Here is a 21,398-nt window from a genome sequence, read left to right on the forward strand (position 1 = left end):
CAGTGCTAATCTTGTATAATACTCACTTATTCTTTCTACCCCCCCCCCCCCCCCCCCCATAGAACTGCTGGAAAGTATCGCCCTAGGAGAGGGGTTGGGGGGTTATTTTCTCTCTTTTATATCTCCTAGGAATTCGTTTGTTTGCGCATTCTCTCTTGCTCTCATGGCTTCTTTTAACATTCTCGTCACAGCCATCCAGCCATTCTCACTTCTCAGCAGCAGACGAGCGATATTTTCTGTTGCAGCTCTATTTCCCCAAATTTTTTCTGGCTCTTCTTCAAGAGACTTGACTGAAATACTATATGTTCCGTATCGTCTCTATCACCACAAAATCAACATCTCTAATCCTCGCTTTAGTCTATCCTGTATAGATAGGTGCTGAATACTCCGGTGAGAGCCTGTGTCGAGTAATATTCTACATCTCCTCATTTTCTATCAATCGATCCTTTAATTGAGGCTATGAATGTCTTAGTCCAGCCGTTGTATGCCAGCCATCGGTCTTTTCTCGCCACGATCATCTGCTTTCTGACCAGCATCCTCGATTCCCTGTCCTCCGCGTACACCCCATACTTTTCATCCACGTTCAGATTTATTGTGACTAAATATGATGTAGGTAAGTGTAGCTCCAGGTGTCTACCCACTAAAACACCTCGGGTGGCTCTTTTCTTCCATTAGGAGCTGCCGCAAAGTATTACTCCTGACGAGGCGAACCTGAATTTATAAAAATTTTCACTGTGAATCGAGAAGAGGAAATCTTGTGTGAATACTGGACGATCCAGAGACTAGCATTACACATATGTTTGAAGTGACAGGGGTCAGCAAATCATCAATTTCTAAATTTCTACGGAAAGAGAAACTGTTTCCATGGAGTTTTATACCTCTTCAATAAAATATTGTTCCCCGGCGAGACAACATTTACAAGTAGAGACATATTTAATTGACGAAACAGCCATTCTTACAACACAGAAAATCCTCATTTAATGAGAGAACATCACTTTCGACACGAATTTTCAGTTAATGTGTGTAGTGGGACCACGCATCCCTTAAGGTAACGGAAGTCCCATTGGTGGGGCTCGTAAAACGGGCACCCTGTATAATATACGATCGAGCATTTCTTTAGTCCTACGGACTTTTTCCCACTTCTAGTTTGACACGAATTGGTTATGAGTTTTTTAATGCATATTAAAACTTGTACACTCCTCTGGGCTAGTTTGATGGCCCTAAAATTACCTTTTCAGCCGCAGGAACAGAAAATTGACATTATTTTATCATTGAAATATTTGTTCGATATCGGAAAATATAGAGCATTTTGGGAGATATGACTTTAAGACCAGTCAAATTTCCGGCCAGCCCAAAGGGGAAACGGTACCTGAGCTCCTTGAGAATCGATTTATCTCTAGTTTTGGAGGAAGCTCCTCCAGCCTCATTGGGTCTGTGCAAGATGACGTTCCTTCTCCTTGTAAGGGTTGTCGAATATGAATTTTCCACATCTGTGGTCACCGCGAAGTCCCGACTTGAACTCGTTCGATTTTTTTAGGGGAGCTTCACACGGTCACTTGATTAAAAACAGCTCGAAAACCGTTAGAGGTACGAGTTCTTGCAGCATCTCTTTTGATGGAAAATAGTATAAGAATTCGTAAAAATATTCAAGTTATCACAGGCACAGATCGCTGCATCTATCAGCTAGCTTATTTGTCGTGCGCAAAAACTCTCCTAAGAGAAACTTCAAGTCTGTAATATACAGCATTAAAAATAGCTCTGGCACCCAGTTGGACGAGAATAAAGTGCCTTTGGTATGAGGCAAGCTTAGCACTCAATGCTCGGTGGCACTATTGTTTCTGGGACACCCTGTATATGTATATTTTTGACATGTTTTTAGTTTTTTTCTCGAAAAAGAGCGTTCTAGGACACGTCCCCATATCTCCCCAGTTCATCCAAGCATTTGATTGGCATTCAAACTGGCTCTGCAGGGTTCTAAATCACGTTAGGGACACGTGTGTATTTGCTCAACCCCTTTCGCTGCAAAATGACCATGGTTGCCAAAACAGACAAACGCGAGTGTGATTGTTGTGTCAATTCGTACTTGCCTGGCTCTAAATTAGATCCATCGATTATTTGATTAAAATGTGTTGCGTAGCTCCCGATTCGCTGCAGAGCTGGATTCTGCAGGATTTTTAACCATCAGGGTTTCATAGACTTAATTAACCAGGCGTCGTATATCAAAAGTAACGACTCAGGGACCCTCCGAGTGAGTTATTGGAGCTATTCGGATTCATCTTGCATACTTATGGAGTAATTAAATCGGGTATCTAAAGGCGTCTTTTATGTAGAGGCGTAACATTTCAACAAAGCTGCCTGCATACACATAGAAGTTCTAGTGGATTTTTAGTTAGAAGACGAGGACATCGCCTCCCCTTCCAGATCTTATGGCAAAATGGGTATTTAAGCAGCGTGCCGCTAAGGCTGATCAAAAGCGCCGGAGATCTGGAGAGCGCCTACTATGGGGGTCATTGAGATCTGACCTCGAACTGCGGGAAAAATCCAGATTTTCACTGAAATATCGGATGCTTCGCAGTGAAGAACGGTCGTACATATTTCAGAATCACAACTTCGGGTTTAACTTGTTAACGCGCAGCCTGCCAGCATGGCTTCAAACTGCACCTTAAGGGTAGGGGCAGTTATCCTACCATCCTGCGTATTCGAGGAGGAACGCTATAGCTTGAAACCGATAAAAAAGGACTTCGAGGCGCAACTAATAAGAGAAATAGCTGCACATTTCAATTTACAAAGTAATTTCAAAATATCCGAATTGCCTTTAAATTGGAACCATTTAGAGCAGAATAGCATTGGCATTGGGGTCCATAAAGATTTAATGAAGGAGGAAGTCGATATTGATACTAACTTGAGTGATAATGGGGAGATTAATTTATTTTTTACTCAAACACGAACTTCTGCATTTTCAAATATCTCCCGCAGAAGATAGGATTTTTTCGATTGCCTATTTGACGTCACTAAAATCCAATATCCATAAGAAATAAAGAAGTTGGATATTATTGTTCGAAATCTAGAAAACTTGGAAAAATTCTGAAAATACCATTTTATTGGCAGTTGTCGATAATAGAGAATTGCCAAATTTCTTTGAATTTACTCAAACGGTTACTCATAATTTATGATTTTCGAAAATCACAGTTCTCAGTTTTCTGCCCATATTTCGAGGACCCCTATACATATTTTTTAATTTTACACCATTTTCTGAACGGGCACAAAATGCTGGAATGGCCCTCGCAGACGTGTGGTTTCAACAGGACGGCGCAACCTGCCACACAGCAGACGAAACAATGGAATTGTTGAAGGCGAAACTTCGAACGACAATTATATCGCGCCGCGGCGATGTGATGTGGCCCCCGCGATCGTGCGATTTGACGCTGTTGAATTTTTTTTCCGGCGTTTTTTGCAAGAGAGAGTGTAGACCGATAATTCATGAACAACTCTTGAACCGAAAGACGAGATTCAATGCGCCTTTGGTGAAATTGAATCGTCGCTGTGCCGAAACGTAATCGGAAATTTCGTCAAAAAATCAGTGAGTGCCATTAGTCGCGAGGAGGCCATTTATCGAGTATTGTGCTCCAACAATAACCTCGATTTCCATACTTTTTATTACAATACAAATAACACATATAGAAATATTACAATACGAACGAATCATTTTTTAGTACAATAAAAACGTCTGAACTGTTCAAATAAACACTGCGTTTTTTTCGATTTTTAAAACAACCGGTCTTAATGGAACACCCTATATTAGCACTCATAACTAAAGCTCAAACACTTCCAACGGAATGGAATATTTATGAGTGATTCCGTATGCTTCATTTCGCGCACTCCGAAGGTTCCGCGATTTTTCTTTTGAAAATTCCGAGTTTTAATCCTCTTTGGTGCCGCCTTCGTTTGATATGCTAAAGAGCTTTTGTTATCCACTCCACCTCACCACCTGCCGATTTTTTCCAGAGACAGGATTAAACTGTATTATTAATGAAGAGCTTTTCCGGAATATATTATCCCCTTTTCGGTGATTGTTTATTAGATACCGATGGCACATCTCAATTTTAAATTGGCTGATGCGCATTCATGGCGTTTTTGATCATATTATACAAAGGGGAGGTTCCACGAAGAAGGGAAAAAATTAATATATCAAAATTAGATTACATTTCGACGTATAGAAATCCTGAGAGATCAAAGCTCATATTGCCGGTGCTCACATTTTAATATTTACAAAGCTAAATTCCTTCGCGAGCTTCGCTGTACCACGCCCTTTCTTCCACCATCCATTCAAATTAAGGAACCGGGATTTTCTCCTTGCTTTATTAATTTTCGCCGTTTACGACATTTTCGAATTTTTGTTTTCCGGCAATTAGGAAGCTCGTAAATTTTGTCCCGGGTCAAGACCTGGATCGTCTGATATTAGGAAAGTACAGCAATAAACTTCAAATGGGGATAATATACGCCTTGGCGCAATAAAGACTGTGTTCCATTATCAAGAGATTTATTTTCCAGTCTGACACCGCAGTAAAGAGAAATTGAAGAACTTTAGAGGCTGTTACCACCTCAACGGATATGGGTCCATTTTGGGGAGAAAATGCCCTGAACTTACCACAATTTTTTCGGAGAAAAATTAAGCATAAACGAGCGCTTTGAAGGTATCATTAGGCACGTTGGGCTTTCAGAACAGCACTAGAACCTCCATGATGCGGTCAGTTCGGATTATTTTATCGGCAAAGTTCCCAGGAGTTGGTTAGAAAAACCGAGCCTTAGGCAGCCAGTTTCAAGTTCATGGGAGGATTTTAAGGATTGTAGTCAATTGCTCCAGAACTTAACTGTAGGGTTAATCTTGATGGTCCCGAATTCTGGAACACATGCTGTGGGGCAAAAGTTTGTTGCTGATCATAATAATACATTAAGGGATGAAGACGGGGTTTAATATCGTAATACGGCCGACTAAATCTATATAGATTCCCGTAATTATAACGTAGTATATATCGTAATATTCGTAATTAAATCCCCATCTACTTCCAGCAGCTTTGGCATTTACTCAAACGGAAAATATGCGAGACGGCTTCTGCGGGATTTACGTGGAATACACGCTCTAGAGGTTTTTCTTGATAGTTTAATAAATATGTATTAAATTTGTTGAATGCGGCTGCTTATTAGGGATGCACAGACACGGGGGGCTGTTGAACCCTCTCCTTCGGCGTCTTTCAATCATATATTTATCCAGTATAGATTTCATTTACAATGAAAGCAAATCGCTCTAATACAAACTTCACTCCGAAATCAAATAACGCCGGATCGGCTGCATCTTATTTCGGCATCTGTTTCGCCTTATTTACTTCACAAGCGCTCTCCGAGAGCGAAATCATTTCCTAAACTAATAACAACGTGTGCCCCTATAAAAATGATTTGATTTTTCCGCCTTTTCCCAAACAAAATTGCTTATTCAGTAACATTTTCATCTCCATTCGTCTTAGGTATTTGGACCGCCCCTACTGAGGCGTAAGGGCCTATATAAAAATCGAAATGTAGTGCTCAAAATAGTGAGAAATTTTACCTTAATAATTCTTCCGTCATTCGATCCAGAGTGTCGAAAACATTTTACGTGAACAGTTCCTCCACCATTCTGTCGAGAATGTCGGAGACATTTTACACGAACCTGTCCTCCGCCATTCTGTCTGCAATGTCGAGAAACTCCAGTGTTTTTCTCAATTATTTATGTCGTTTCTCCCTACTTTGGACCACTAGCAAATCCCAGTGTTCCCTTAACTTCTCCATCTAGAGCCGGAAATTCTTATCCTATTAAAAGGATTGTAGTGGAAATGAGTCCCACGTCAGAACGGGAGCACCAGCAGTAATCCAGTTACTTTAAATTAGAATCAAATAAAAGAAGCTTATGACGCAATCCCATAATCCGGTTTTATTCCGAATCTGCAGGAAAAGGACTTTTTGCCCTCAAACACTCTAAACCCCCTGTAAAATCGCGTTTTACGTTTTTGATAAGCCTGGACATAGTTGGCGTTTTTCCCCGTCATGTAATGATGTGCCATTCTATTGTTCGCAATTGGCAATTTAATTAATATTCGGAAACATGCACGTGACAAGGGAACCCCGGTTTCAAAGGGGTGTTAAAATGAAGTGAACAATGTGTGTATTTGTATTCCGTATTTGCACCACCCGCAGAGTTGCCAGGAAATGACGTGGCTAACATGTTTATATTCACGATGATGAGATGTTTTTGGCAAAATAATTTATTTTAGTTAACTACTGCAAAACCTCAAGAGATTCTTTTAAGAGTGAATTGTGCCTTCCTTGAGAGCCCCGAGCAAACGCACCTAATACGCGATTGGTTTGGCACAATAATAGTAAATTAATTAACTTCCTTTCTTTGAAATTAATTGAAACCGTGAAGTACAGCTCAAATATTTGTCTAGATCCGGTTACGAACAATCAGACTCAAATAAACTGATATATAGAGACATGTCTGAGTCGACGAAAATCCTGGAAGTGAATCGATAAATTCTGGCAGATGTTTATAACCCCCGATTAAACATTAACAAGGATTTTTATCCTCAGGGCACGTGTATTGTTCTCTGAAAATTAGATATCCAAAATGGCGCCGTTTCCATGCTACTAAGAAAGGAACTCTCTCTGTTCTCGACTGCCTAATAATTAAAATCCCAGAATGACTTTTCCCCTTAAGAGCTATGGATTCCCAACAATGCTTCTTTGTGCCGCGAAAAGAGTATCATGTAATAAAAAACAAATCGGAAGAATATGACTCGAAAATGTATAAAAGGCATTCGAATGAAAGAACGTATTTCAACACACAATGCCCTACGGGGAATGGAGAGTTTTCGGATATGGCTTTTTTTTATGTGCCCCTTTATGATGTTCTCTTAATGTCCTAAAAATAAAACTACGGTTTTTCTCAAACAAAATAATTCAATTCGCATCCCTCGAAAGCCCTGAGAGCCGCAGTTTACCCACCTTGACATCTTGACTGATTTAAGGTCGTGTTGACTTGCGGGATAAGACAATCGACAAGAAAGATCTGTGGTTGATGGACGGTATCTCTTGAAGGAAAGCTTCGGTTAGTTCAGACCTTAAAGGGGTAAATTTCCCTGAAATCTCCAAATCGAAAGTAATAAAGTTCTATCGGATATGAGTCGTTCGCCATTGCGTCAAGAATTTGCATTTTTTGGGGGATTCCTGGGCAAATTACATTCCCCCCTGGGTCGCTCGAATGAGTTAATTTCACCCTGAAGGTTCGCTCATAAAGGGCATTATTTATTGGGAGAGACCATTTTCATTATGATTAGCCCTTGTTGACGTATGTTCAAACACCTCGAAACTTGCTTAAGGCCTCGGGTCAGCTTAGGTTTAAAGAAAGGGCAACATCGACCCTTTCCACCATTGATGGTTTATTCACATTCAACAGGCGCAGGAGATTCATTGCTTATATATTATCAAACCACTGGAGGTAAACTCTTGTTAAAGAAGTGAATTTAATAGTAGCCAAGGTAACCGCATGTCCCGAAGGAAAAGGGCCTCGTCTTCCTTCATATCCGGCGAAACAAACAATTGCCCAATCATTATTACCAAGTAATTGAGATTTACATTCAGCTCTTTGAAGTGGATGGGAAAATTTCTTGCTGACCGAAATGGCAATTTCGGACCCTTTGACCCTGCATGTGACATTTTGCGGACTTCCACTCGCCGATGCTAAACAGCCAATTTAGTTTGCCCTTTGAGTTTATGTGTTGTTATTTTTCCCGGGCATTAGGCACAGTTTATGGAGTGTTTTTATGGTTCTTTAGCAATTTGTCATAAAATTTAAACAACATAAAGCACGTTAAAGTTGCACTGAGTTGCGTTAGAATTTAGGAAGTGCCTTAAATATTGGGAAAGAAATGGTTACACGAGGGAAGAGGTTGTGAAGATGTCGGTATTAACACGGCACTTCATTTATAAAATTAGAGATGGCGTTAGGAAAATAAAACAGTATTTCGCCGCCTTTCTGTCAAGAATTCCCTTATACCCCTCATCTTGCCCATGCTGATCTTTATTCATGGAGGGTAAAAGGGAAATTATTTTACCCATGAATATAAAACGCTTGACTTCGTCTCTGTTAAAACTTAAAATTGGAAAGTAATTGCATTACACCCCGGATTATCGCCATCAGATTGAAAATTATGAATCCCATTTTAAGTTCACATTATCAGTTCAAGGCTATTTTACTCCGTTATTGCCAAACTCTCCTGGGAATGCCTTGGATGTCCATGCTTTTTGCGGCTCATAAATGTCCACAGCAACAATCTAATGAGTTTTTATCACACCAAAATATCTACATCGTCCCCATACACATTAAGCTTTATTAGGCAGTTAAAATTCCCAACTGAAACCCCGTATACAATAACTCATATCTCATGGTAAACAGAGTTTCGCGGGATTAATCCAATTTCAGTGGCCGAACGTGTTTTCCTGGTGATAGTTTCGAGACATAGTTCTAAAGGGTCTCTGATATGGCAGAGCCATAACAGTAACACTAAACATTAATGGGAGCGCTTGTTTGTCTTGGGTTAGGTATCCATTTGCACTTGTTGCTAGACGTGCAGAAAGAGTGGTTTCGTCATCTATTTGTCAAGAAATGGTCAGCTTAAAAATGTAAATGAGGAAATCTGGAACGAGTTACAATGAATGAAGGGCTAAGACCTTAAATTCAACACCTGAGTTTGAGCCGGTGCGAAAACAGCGGAAACCTTTGTAAGGCTATTTAAACGAGGCCGAAGGATGAAGCCCTTTGTCTTGCACTTGTTGTTATTATGACTCTATGAGGGTCTAGGCCTTCGCCTCACTTAAATTCACCCATGGGTGAGTCTTAATTTCGAGACTAAATCAATCTCTAAATAAGTCACTCTTAAAATTATCTCCAACTTTCTTTGCTGTAACGAGACAACTTTTTCCTCCTTGAAAACTTTCCAATATTCCCGGCCGCCGGCAAACGGATAATTATTTTCCTCAAAGCGAAAAAAAAGAGAAAATGGAGACAGGATTTATTTACGAAGGGCAAATAAAACATCAGCAATAAAGAAGGAACACACAGTTAATATACTTCTAAAGTGTAGCCGTTTTTGCAGGCAGTTCCATTAAAGGTTATAAATGACTAACTCGCGATTCTGTTTTGCATTCGGGAGATTAAAATTAAAAGCTTCTTTTAAAAAGACGCATTTGGGACAAGTTCTTTCCAGGAGTAATACGAGACAAATACCCCAAACTAGGGGAGAAAAGTGATTTTTTCTGGGGAATGGGTATCAGGTTTTGTATTCGGATTTAAATCTGGATGAAGTCGTACTTATTTGCTCCAGCATTTTAAAGCTCAAAAGCCATTAATGTTTTATTAATTTGGTTTTTCCGGAAAGGAATTGCTCGAGCTAAAATTCTTCAGATAAATTGCATCAGTGGTAGCGGTCAATTACGTAATTCCCTTTTAACCAGAAAATGCGACTTCCCCTAGAGCACCACTTGTCTATAGAACATTACATTATCTTGACTTAAAGTTTAATAGAAAATCTATTGGATTAGATTCGGGATACATTAAGGTTCACTTCTCTGTTTGTTCGGCAAACAATTTTTTGTTCAGGAACTAAGGCGAAACCCTAAATATATCAGGCAGCTGCTTTATTAAATGGAGTCCAAAGTAGTATTTAAACAGAAGGCGGGAGTTTTTACCGGTCTCCAGATGTTTGCCCAAGTTCTCCAGGGCCTTCTCTCGCAAATAATCATCTAATAATTACGGAGCCTGGATGCGGTTCTTCCAATCCCAATTACTTAACCGATGACCGCCTGCTGCTGCCTTCGCTCCTTGTTTGCCTACATTTTCTCAAGCTTGCGAAGGGTGCGGGATTTATTTGCCCCTCCCTCCCTCTCTGTTTTCCAAATTACTCGAAATTTAGAAAAAGCACTAGTCAAAAAATCTTGATAATATGGTGACGGTGTTTTGTACTGCAAAGATTTCTGTACTAAATGGTGCACGCAGGAATGCATTTGCTCCTGTTTACGTTAAATGTAAAGTTTTTGTGGACCTGAAGAATACAATGTAAAGAGAAATTTAAATCAGAAAATGAATATTCGGTGTCTGCATTCAAAACGCTTTTTGCCTGATATTGCGGGTCGGCAAACTCAGATTGTTTCTGTATGCGAGTTTTAATTAAAACGCTAAAATGGAGCGTTCGTTTCTAATGTTCCGAAAACGGCATTATAATGGAAATATCTGGAATCCTAGACAGAATATTCATTTTTAAGAGGGCATTGTTTAGTGCTTAAACTAGGACCGATTCGAATCCTTTCGAGGAATTATTGGGAACGCAGCAAAATATAGCTTCGATTGAAGGGTTCATGAACACATTGGCCCGGAATATATGCCCTTCATTATCTCCTCTCCCTCGCAATGCCCAAAAAAGATATCGCAATTCATAGCAATACGTTCAATCCTGCAGCGCGATATTACTGCAGAGGCAAGATTTGTGGGAAATACTTGCCAGATTTGCTGATTCTGCAGCAAAGAAAACAGCACATTTTCACCACGAAACTGTAAGTTATAAGAAGTCTTGATTAGTCCGGAATTTGGCCCTAAGCCGATTCTTAAGTTTAAAATAAGACCTCGAAGCGCCAGGGAGGATGCAATTTATTCAAAGAACAGCTTGATAATTAGATGGGTCATATTGACTTTACATTCAATGTACGGATACAGGCCACCACTGTTTGAAATCCTCAACGAAGGAAGAATGGTTTTAGACAGACGTTTCTGAAACATCACACCCAACGCTATTAAATCCAAATTTCAAGCTCATAATACTAGCAGTATGCCAAGCTTGAATCTAGGCCATATTAGACCTGGGTACCCAATCGGACCCGCTTAGGAGAGACTTAATGCCTTGACTCACCATCTTGTTCATCGACCTTTTCCATGTGAGCCTTAAACCAGTTTCTGGATGCGAATATATGTAAGCCATGCCAATCAGCATGCTCAGAATCACTAGCACCACATATCCGGCCCTTTTGCAACAAACCTCGAATCCTATTGAAAGGTTGTAGCCCGACAAGGGCAATAAGTGAAACGAACTGAGGTTCCCCTCTTGCAAATTCAAGGCGCTAGTGTTGGATGAAGATCTGAAATTAAGTTCGGAGTCCTCTGGAGAGGGAAATTCTCGATCCTGTGAAGAACTGTGTTCTTCGAGGCTCATTATACTGAAAATTTAAGGTTTGAGGGTGATGGTGATTTGTTGGATGTGTTCGATGACGCTCCTTTTGACACCAAGATGATTGGCAGAGAACCAAATGATTGTCAACTAACCATTGTCAAGTTTTTATGACAATCAGTATCGGCCTTATGGGGAGAGGGATATCGATTTAAGGAGGCAGATCAGGACGGCCGACGGACTTTCTTGGTCGGTGGTGTTTCTTGGGGGTGGGGGGGTCGTGATGTGAAATTTCGTCCAAGACGCCAGACTTGTTACAGCCGACCCTGGTGGCAATAGGAACCTTTTTGATACAATAATACGTTTTTCGCATAAAATGTTGATACTTTTTTTATCATGGGGTGTTCCCACGTAGGGCGTTGATCGAGCCATTTGCGATTTACAATAACATACCCGATTGACTGCAGGTAATAGATGAGTTTACCCTTTAATATTTCAAGGCTTAATTGAGATTTTTTAACGATCATCCTGTATTTTTAACCTATTACATTTTTTTTACAATTTAAAAAATTTTGAATAAAACAATTTGCTTTCTCTGGAATTCAAAATTTTCTTTTGGGGCTCTCAGTAAATTATTTAATGTGGTGGCAATCTGCGAGGTTCCGGTCCGAGTTCTGTCCTGTAATCATTTTTTTAATGGTGCCGGGATACACGAAGAAAGCCTGAGAAGAACCCTGGAAGCAGCCTTGATATCATGCATCCAGAGCTTCAAAGAAATTCTCTCAAATTTAGTCATTTAAATGGTATACAAAGGCAACACAATACACACATATAAGTCAACCTCAGCAGCACAGTAATAAAATTGATAATCAAAAAGAAAAATGATAAAAAATCGAAAAGGTTAAAGCTAGTTTTGCTTATCTCCATAGAAACGTTCCTATGGAGATACAGAACAGAATGTGGTTCCAACATGACGGTGCACTTGCACATCTTGTCTGCCGCGTGCTGGATCATCTAAACCTACAATTTCGTGGACGATGGATGGAAGGAAAACGACTTATCAGCTGACCAGCGTAAAATCCTGATTTAACCCCGCTAGATTTTTTCCTTTGGGATTACATCAAGTCCTTAGGCTATGGAACCTTCGTAACCGCCCACAAGGAACTATTAGGGATAGGGGAGGCAGCCTGTCTTTTCGTGTAGCAAGGTCCGCACATGCTATAAAGGATGCACAATTCCATAATTTGGCTGACAAATTTATGTAACGCAGCTAGGGGTCACCATTTAGAACTATTATTATAAATTTTATATTTTTGCCTTATCTTTAATAAAAATTACTTAAATATTGATATTTTTAGTGTCAACGAAAAAGCATTACATTTGCGGACAAGAATGGCTCCAGAGTCAAAACGATTCACCTTCGTTTGGGGATTTATATGCAAAAATCACCTACTGCAATATCCTCTATAGCCGCTTCAAGTTTAGCACCGCCTTTTTGAAACACTCTGTACAGGGAGGAATTAAATATTTAATTTTCGAAATGCTGACGATGCGATGAAGCAACCGTTCCGAAGTGAAATAACCGTTCCAAAGTGAAATAACTGTTCCGATGTGAAATAACCGTTCTGAATTAGAAGAAATCCTTTTATGTATTCTTTTATTTGCAGCTTCGCTCCCTGGTGCTAAAAATCAGATTTGCAAGCATAAAAGAAGGAGCTATATCGCTTTTAATGCCGGCAGTGCCTTATTGGCTCAATAAAACTGAGTTGTACAAAAGCGCACTTTAATGACGCCCATATAAAAAATGCTAAATTTTATCTCGCCCTCTAAAAAAAGGGAATAAAATATCTGCGTTAAGTCTGCTGAAAGCGAGGGCATAAATTCGTCTTAACGACACCGGATGTTGCCGTAGAGCTTTTCTCTATACGGCAATTAGAGGGTACTTGTTGAAAAATTGTTGTTGGCGAAAGCAAAGGAGAAAGTGGTTGAAGAGGCCGATCCGATTAAGGGCAGTAAAGAAGTATTCAACCCCAGACGTCGCCCTCATTAATTAAACCGGGATTGCCTTTCCCGCAACTCTTGACACGTTTTCGGTCGCCCCCCCCTTAATTAACGTACACGTTGTAGTTTGCAGGATTTTACTTTTTATGTGGACTTTTCTGAAGGGGCCAATTTGCCACCTTGAACTATTTAACAAGCGCCATAATCAATTAAACGCTCAGACCTCAAGAGAAAGTAATTACGAACACACAAGAATGATTGTCAAAGGGTCTTTAGATAAGGAGATTTATCATTTTATAAAGTCGGCATCCCACGTACCGCTATTGGCCTCTTCACAAGTCAAACAGAAAGCCCCAGATTAGAATGCAGACAAACGGAGAATCTCCTTAAGTTCCTGAGATGTTAAGTGAGTAGCAATTTTTGTAATTTGGAACGTGCGGTAAAACCAAGGTCCAGATGAGTCTAAAGTAAATGATAGCAACAGTCAGTGCATACAGAAATTTTCGCTCTATCTCTGTAAGATTTAAAGAGAATAATAATGAGACCTTTGATCCCATTCTCTGTTCCTGTCAGACAAACCTCACTGAATGACACGAAAAACTGAAAAGTATCATTATCGGACAAATTGAAACAGGAACGAAACGTGTCACCAAATAGGCAATTTTGCATGACGATATTGGAGTCAGACATGCAATCGGCACCCTTAAAACTGATGGATGTAAAGCATGTTGTGTGAGTGACAGACCTTAATACTCGATTAAATGAATCCTGTGGAACTTAGGGACGTTGGATTTGCTCTCATGTGGAAAGCACAGAATATTTTGAGTTCTACTAAGAGCTTACTGAGACTGCCAAAATCATCCCGAAATGTTTATGCATGTTATGAACTTTATACAGGACCGGCCTTAGGGGGGGAGGGGGGTAAATAGGCTTAAGGCTATGGCTCAGAGCGAGAAATCAGGAAGGGTGGCGGACTTTTTTGGTGGGCGATTTTTCCTGGGGGTAGGGGACGGTGAATAAAAATTTCGTCTAACGCGCCAGACTTGCTAAGGCTGGCCCTGATTCTATGTATATCGACTCATTTGAGAAAAAAATTTTCTATGGTCCAGCAGATTTTAAAATCTGGAAATGTGTACTTCAAATCTCAGGAACTCAAAGAGATTTTTTAACCCAATATTTTGTGTGAAATTTTCACTTCACAATGGTGCTCTCTTTCGGACAGATTTCGTTTAAGGCATCATTTGCTCGTGGGAAACATCTTTCCGATTTTGGCACAGGATGCGATCACAGATTGTGAAAAAGCAGTCCGAAAATTCAACCCTGACCAGTGGCTCACCAAATGTCCTATTCCAGGCCTTTCCTCTTCCATTCTTATTTCACGTTTGATTTTGATGTTTCCATTCTTGCTCCTTTTCATTTTTTTCCTTCTCTGGACTATCTAAGACTCTATTTATGATGCTGCTGTATGAGTATCACTGCCAAGAGCTTAAATTAAGCTTCTCATGCTCGCTAGATATGTATTTTTGTGATGGCAGTGTCGTGTGCATGCAGGCTTAAGGAGCTCACTGAGGCGAGTATTTTTGTTCCAAAGTTAGACTAATTTACCTCAATAAAGCACAAACGTTTCTGATAAACGTGACTCTAAGGTATAGGAAGAGTGAAACTCTTTTCTGATTTTCCAATGGAAACGTCAAAATCCGGCCCCGTTTCAGAAATCTAAATTATCCCAAGGATCAATATGTTTTGTGAACACTGTGTATATCGATTCTGGATCCGCCTCCCTGGACATTTTGCACTCTCCCTGACCTAAAAAATCGACAAAACTTGGACGCCACGTCTTAGTCGTAATTAATAAATTGGTGGTGTAAACCCCTTTCTGAGATTGCAGCCGAAACGCCAAAGTCCGGCCCTGCTTTATCCGGCTTCCTAAATCCAGAAATCTTAATTATCGGCCATTCTCCAGTTAACAAGAAGAAATAGAAGTTTCGATGAGTTTCTCAAAGTGTATGGGGACTGTTTGAAGGAACTTCATCAGTCTTTATTAAGAGGTGATTAAAAAACGAATGAAAATCTCCTGCCTCCTTAATCATTGTGAAGTTTGAGGTTCATTGGAGTTTTAAGATTGATTTATTCGAGGTTCACCTAGTTAAGGGGATAATTTAAGACCCAGTTGTGTGCGTGTGTGTGATGACTTCCTCCTTTGTTCCAGAGGTAAAAACAAAACCCCTGGCCACAATGGCATTAGTTCCGAATCACCTGTTATGATTGTGCAACTTTGACATATTGGATGGGGGACTTGGAAACCGGTCATTAACGCTTCCAAGAAAATGTTCCATTACTCTCCAGAGTTCTCGAGGACCGACAATCATCGTTATATCCGCATTGTTCTTGATTCGTGCCGCTGATTGAACACACGAGGATGGAATACAATGGGTAAGGGCACAACATGTCATTTCCGGCTTTAGTTCTTTTCGCGGTAAATATCAAAAGTTTTCTACCCCTTCGGGGAGCTAAGACAGCAATTACATTATAGCCGCAAAAAAGTCAGCAATTTTAAGCGTCGCCCCGCCACATTATTGCTGGATTAGGATTACGTAGGTCCCTAATTGAGCTCGCTGAAGCCTTTCGCCTAGTCATATTTCATTTTCTCGCTTTTTCCAGCCTGGAATAGTGGCAATAAAATCGCAGACAGACTTAAATTATAAACGTTGCCTCTCTTGCAACATTTTAAATACGACCGCATATTTTATAAAGACGTTCGTGATAGCGCAAAGAGCACGTATTAGTTGTCAGACGTCTAGAAAATGGGAGACATTTATTTAATGGATTTCTGAGGATTCTGGAAGAGGAAGAGGAACGTCAAACACGGCAATTGTAACCGCGTATGAAAGACCCGTTTATGCTTGACCGCCTTCGCAGGCAGGATCCATTGCCACATGGACGGTCCACCGACGACATCCCTCCTAATTGAGGGTACAATCTGCATACTTAACATTCTCCTGATCTTTTTCGTTCCGCATTTGGTGTGGAAAGTTGAGGGGCAAACGTGCGGAAATTCGAGAAGAGACACGATTGAAGTGTTTAATATGAGGCGGGAGCGTGACTCTGAGGGTGGTGGGAGGGGGTCAAATTACGATCTGAATTAATCTTGTGGGCATGGCTGGTTTCGTTAAAGAGTGATGAATTCTCCAACTTAGAACGTTCGACATAAGTAAGATTTTTTTGGATTTCAGCATGAGTTGCTTAAAAATTTGCCACTGGAACGTCAACAAAACTGAGAGGTTCAATTTCCATATAAATGCATTTTTTTAATTTCTCGTTAAATCGGATTTGCCCCTTGGAGACTTGGTACTATTTACTTGGAATTTGACCATCAAACCGCCACCAAAACTGAGAAGTTCAGATTCTCTATGAAGACACTCTTTGAGTTTCTCTAGAAATCAGATTCGCCCCTTGAAAACTTGGCATGATTTACTTGGAATTTTGCCACCAAAATTAGAAAGTTCAAATTCCTTCTAAAGGTACCAACGAGTTTTCACTGGTACCATATATGAATACTTTCGATTCAATCATACAAACAACTGAGTGGCACCACTCGATAGCGCGACAAGTGACCCTCAGTGAGAGCTCTAAGGGTCAAGTTCTTAATGTGCTATCAACTTTAACTGCAACCTAATCTTCACAGAAATGCTGAAATATTTAGCTAGGTTCTGTAATTTTCGCAAAACCCTTGGTCTTTATGGAAACGAGTCTGACGTTAAAATTAACAGCCCATTAATGATTCAGCCCCAAATAGCTTTTATTACAAATTCGAGGCTTAGCGATTTGACAATTAAATCTCAGTCCCTCCCTGGCTTCTTAAAGAAATTAGGACGAATTACATGTGGCGAATGCAACTGACTAACTCAGATCACTTCACTAATAAACGGCATGTTTCTGACGGTTTGAGGGGGTGTTAAGCGTGAGTGTTTACTCACTCAAATGCCCTCGTTAGCGAGACGGGTTTTTCTTTTGAACAGACAAACTTTTAATTGCTTTTACGGAATAATAGAACATCCCCTGAAATGTACCTAGAACTTTCGTAATCAGCTTTTTAACACCACGTTTAATTAGATGATCCCTCAGTTCTATAGCGTTAAATATATTTTAGTATAAAGTAGACGCAATATCGGTCTAAGGGTTAGGCGATGGCCCATGGCGGCGGTTTTTCTTGTGGGTCAGAGGGCTGTGATTAAAAATTCCGCCCAGGACGCTGGACCCTCTTAGAGCGGCCCTGAATAGACGTGCTTTCCCATACTTCGTATTTTTTCCACGGAAAATTTTGAGTTTAATCATGTTTACCTACATCATCAGCTTAATTGCTTCCAATACGGACCTGATAATTGTTGTACATTTTTTTGTTCTGGCCAAAAATTGCATCACACTGTGTGCTGAACAGATCGTTCTTTTCTAAAAAACATTTCATCGTAAAAACGCCATAGCCCTTAGTAGAGGGTGAACGTTATTCCCAGTTAGTTTTAACCGAAAAAAGGGTGCAATTCCACCGCTCCGACAACCCCTACTTGAGTGTGAAGCGTCATTCCCAAATAGAATAAAAGCAGAGAAAAGGGCAACATGTAGGTAAAATTAGTTAAGAAACAGACAAGAGAACATATGGAGTTTCCACTATTTTATTAGTATTAAACAATTTCCTCACCGCTCTTTTACAATTCCGAGTGTTCGTTTCATCGAGGCCAAGAGAACGAGTTTTTATCATTAACTGCTAAAACAGTAATCCTTCTAACCAGTGCGGAAAGTGATCAAGTCAATGTCAAATGCAGTGACTTTCAGATAATCAACGCCGGAAAGCACCAGCAGACCTTCTTCACCTCCGCAACTTTCCGCACCCAAATGCGTGCGGAAAAGTGCGCTCTTCCGCACGTAGAAGTGAAATCTGAGGCTCCAATTTTAAGTTCGAAGATTTTGATATACGATTGAACCTCACCGCCATAAGTGCTCTCAACATGATTTCGGTGATTGTCATATGACACAAGGGCAATAGCTCTTCGCCCCACTGATAAGTAGTCACACGGTCCAGAGCTGATGCTTTCGGAATTCCTCAGTGATTTATAAGAATCCATTAGCTTTTACAACCTCTGATGTGTCGTCATAAAGGGCAAGACAAATCGCCAATTAAATCAAAGCTATGAGGGCAATAAAAGAAAGGGGAGAAAGACAGACATGAGAGCAGCCAGCATTCTCTTGCCGTAAAATTAATAACCAGCTCATCCATCAAAGAAGAACACAAATTGTCGACAGTTATATTTGAGGAAAAATCGCTAAAAAGTAAATTTAAAAAGAAAAACGTGTTCTTAGCACAATTTCCCAGCTGTCCCCTTGCCAGCCCCTTGTCCCAGACCACTTGTCCACTCCTATGCAGACTGTGTCTATGGGGGTGGGTTCGTCCGGAGCTGACCGCTCCTTGACCGAATCCTTCTTCATTTCAATAACCTACCCCGCCCCCTTGTGAGGGAGGCTCCTTATCGAGCCTAAAATTCTTAACTCACTGGAAACAGGAGAGTTGTTGACTGTTTCAGGTGTGGTCCTCATTTCCTCAAATACCGCATACCTCCTCTTCCCTCCAGGCATCAAGACGCTATTCTTTTTGAGGCGCAAGTACACCTGGTTAAGAATTCCATGGCTGCTTACTAGATAGGCTTTTTGGACTGTCCTTTTTACCCTTTTCTTCAAATTCCATTTCAGTACCATTGAGTATATCCCCCGGTATCGCTTTTGGGGATGAGACAAGTTATTTAAAAATTAACGGATTTAAATGAGAATAGTTTTTCCGCGATCGAGTAGCGCTACTCTGTGGCGCGACTAAGTCGCGTGTCTGCAGAACCACATTGTTCGTGTATTATGGACTCTGACTGATGGCTAATTTCCATAGAAACCTTGAAATACATCTTAAGTGTTGGTCAGGGTCTTGGTTTCTGTGAAAACTAACCCAATGTTAAAATCAGCAGCAGCCTTAGTCCTGTCATGAAGCAACTTTTACTGATATTTTTCGTCGACTTGCTGCATTGTTGTCTCCAATCGACTAAAATTTGCAATAGTTTCGCCAAGTCTAGTGGCTCGTCTACTTCAGGTTTTGGGCTATTTCAAGTTGCCCAAGATGTGATCATTCAAAGCGAGAATTTTGGATAGCATTGCATACGCATACAGATGAGCAAATTTGGGTTAAGTGGTGTCATTGACTCAGAAACAGCAGGAACCTTCAGCTTTAACAGAAAACCCGCTATAAGCATTCGCAAAGGTCAGTGGCAAGAAGTAAGTCGTGGACATACCATCAGCCTGATTTTTACCTCATTGATTATTATTTCCCAGTTATGTTAAAGTTTTTGTGCCTTTTTATTGCTCTATTAATGAGCCTTTCCTGCGGGATATCTGCTTTTCCGTCAGGTTTGTCTAAACGTTTGCAAAATCTGCGTTTGGTGAGTAGTAATTTTTTCCTTCCAGAGCAATGTACTGCCCCAAGTGGGAAACCAGGCATTTGCATTCTCCTAGAAGATTGCCCGTCCATCAACAAAATGTCCAATGACTTTGAGACGCCGATGACCTTAGAAAGGCTCCACTTCTTGACCAACTCCATGTGCAAATACCAGAACCGCATCATGACCGTCTGCTGCACTCTACAAGAGATTGGAGGGGACTTAGAAGACAACACAATATAATGAATATTCTTAGGATTAAAATGTAAGAAATAAAATGTTAAAGAACATGTGTTGGGGCACTAAATTTCAATGACAAAGACCATTTATCACTCTTTTTCCTCGCATATTTAATATTGCAAAAGCTTTAGTGAGGCAACGGGGCACGACGCAACGGCACTTTGAATAATAGGGAGTTAATCCTAGCCATCGTCCACAGTATTTTGATTTATAAGCTTTTGAAAATATAAAAGAAGGGTGGGAAATCGTAAATATCCCTTTTTGTTTCTGGCTAATGCTTTTTTGTAATGTGCCCACCAGGGGCGGAGGGAGGCGCTCTTTGGTAAAACCAGATAAAACGGTGGAGACTGAGAGGGGCAGGAGCGGGGAAAGATTGCAGCAGCCCTTAGAAAGCAAATAATAATATTCTTTAGGGCCCCACGCAAACCTCTTTGCCGTTTTTTCACTGCTGCAGCCTGCAAACGTGTACGCTCATGGTTTATGTGCAGGCAATACTTTTTAATAAACATAAAACATGGCCCTTGTTGATGGATTTACGATTCAGCAAACAATTTTTAAAAGCCCCGTTATATCGGTCAGTGGGAGATTAGAGGTTTTAATTTTTTCCCAGGGCATTTTAAATTTGCAATTAGGCCGACTATATGAAACTTTCTCCTAGTTGTTATACCAGAAGATCAAAGCTCTCAATACATAACAAGGTCTTTTGTGCTTCCACATACGAAGGCAAATCTATAGTTGCACACTTCAAAAAACACCACTGCTCCAAGCCCACAAAGGGCTTTTTCCCCATTCCCAAAATATCTGTTTATCACGCAATATATCATTCCTTTTAGGCCTTTCTTTGATCTCTAGTTTCGCTTTGGCATATATTTTTCACGCACATGTTTTATTATAATTATTCTATGGCGATTTTAGATAATATCTGCCTCATGGTAAAACGAGTTTATTTGCCAGCGATCAAAGGCGAAGGGATCCAAATTAATCGCAAACCTGGCTGAAGTGAGTAATTTGGAATGCTTAATAAAATGGTGAAGGGCGAGCGTCCTGAATGAAACTGGACCTAACTCTGTGGTGGCACCGTAGAGACCGTTCTTGGACCTTCACTTGCTGAGTTCGTTAATGGTTGATTTTATCGTCGTTTTAAGTATTTCTTTTTCGCCTAACCTTTTAAAGTGGATAATTAATTAATTTCGTGAAATTAACTGATTAATCAATTTTAAAGTTCAAGTAAAATTAGGTAATCAATAATTAACACACAATTAATATACTATTAGCTTTTCATTGTTTTTGATGGTTGTTCTTGCATACCTTCGATAGCTCAGTTGGTAGAGCGGTGGACTGTAGTGGAATATTGATAACGGACATCCATAGGTCGCTGGTTCAAATCCGGCTCGAAGGAGACTTTTTTTAATTTGAAACCAAATATTATATCACTATTTTA

The 21,398-nt window shown here is 40.3% G+C and overlaps 1 non-coding gene across 1 annotated transcript; it reads left to right on the forward strand.

The window, feature by feature from the left end:
- Positions 1-21,264: 21,264 nt before the first annotated feature.
- On the forward strand, positions 21,265-21,356 carry TRNAY-GUA (transfer RNA tyrosine (anticodon GUA)). Its single transcript is given in 2 exon segments — positions 21,265-21,301; positions 21,321-21,356. It is a non-coding gene; the product is annotated as a tRNA-Tyr (tRNA).
- The last annotated feature ends 42 nt before the right edge of the window (positions 21,357-21,398 follow it).

The sequence above is a fragment of the Euwallacea similis genome, chromosome 8 (genome assembly GCF_039881205.1).
Source record: "Euwallacea similis isolate ESF13 chromosome 8, ESF131.1, whole genome shotgun sequence".
NCBI classification, from domain to species: Eukaryota; Metazoa; Arthropoda; class Insecta; order Coleoptera; family Curculionidae; genus Euwallacea; species Euwallacea similis.